This window comes from Pygoscelis adeliae, unplaced genomic scaffold, assembly GCF_000699105.1.
Source record: "Pygoscelis adeliae isolate BGI_AS28 unplaced genomic scaffold, ASM69910v1 Scaffold25, whole genome shotgun sequence".
Lineage (NCBI taxonomy): Eukaryota > Metazoa > Chordata > Aves > Sphenisciformes > Spheniscidae > Pygoscelis > Pygoscelis adeliae.
In genome coordinates, this window is record NW_008824808.1 from 1,359,605 (window position 1) to 1,360,838 (window position 1,234).

The window sequence follows — 1,234 nt, forward strand, 5'->3', positions numbered from 1 at the left end:
TTGGAGGTCATCCAGCAATCCACAATAGTAAATACTTGTAACTGTATTGCACAGTCCAATGAACATGGCTTATGCACACGGCGAGGCTTCAAAATATGAATCAGAAATCCCAACAGAGATCCTGCTTTTCCATGCATCCTGAATTTCTCATATTGAAGAACTTGTCAGCCTTTTTCTAAAATCTTTCACTGAGGTCATCACAAGATAGTGGTAGGCCCGACAAAAACCAAGTCCATCCAACCTGCTCTACACCTATGGCTCAGCCAAAATAATTTGTTTATTTAAAAGAAAGCACCTGCCGCAATGCAAGAACCAAACATGTCACAATATTAACCAATAACCTCCTAAATCACTGTATCACTATAAGCATTTCTAATATTCTTCTAAAATACTACAGTATTTTCCATAGTTTTGTCCACCTACAGCTTTATGACTCCATTAAAGATGGATGTCTCATACTGAGCAGAGCCCGTTCTTTCAGTTGCCTCATACCTCCTTCTCATAAGACCCCATTTTGCCAAATTCTTATTTTTCTATGTTGATTATCTGCGTCAAGCCTGAAGAGCAGCAGTCTGGATAAAGATTGTGCAAAACAGGCCTTCAGCAAGTTGCCCTGAGCTGCTGGGTAAGGAAGGCTTGAAGGAATGAAGGGACAGAAGAAAAACCCCACAACTAAAAGAGCTGGAAAGATAGGGCTCGCGACAAAGAGGCAGAAGAGTGCACAAGAGAGAGACAGGCACAAACATATGTTGAAATACTTTCCATTAAGTATGCAACAATGCCGGAAATACAGTTCTTCACACATCTTAATTCTATCATTAGTTAAGTGTACATTATGGTATAGTCTGTAATTACCTGACCACGTACTTTCCCCTTCTCCCCAACACCACCTGCGTGCAGCAACAGAAGGGAGAGCCTTCTTCAGAACTAATGCCTTCCACTATTTTGCTTTCTCCTTGTTTACTTGTGTGGCCTTCAGACTTGTTCCCAGCGTGCAACTCAGGGCTTTGTATCCACATGGGCTCTGTAAAAAGGCTTTGTTATCTGAATTATCTCACAGGTCATTAGTAAATTATTAAACATATCTCTGTGAGATAAAGAAGTATGCTATCCCAATTTTACAGACAGTGCACTAAAATTAAGGTCAAAAGTACTTCTTGGCAAATTTCACTGGAAAACTTTTTTTCCCACAGCGCTTAACATGGCACTGCATTCTGCCTCTTCAGAACATAGC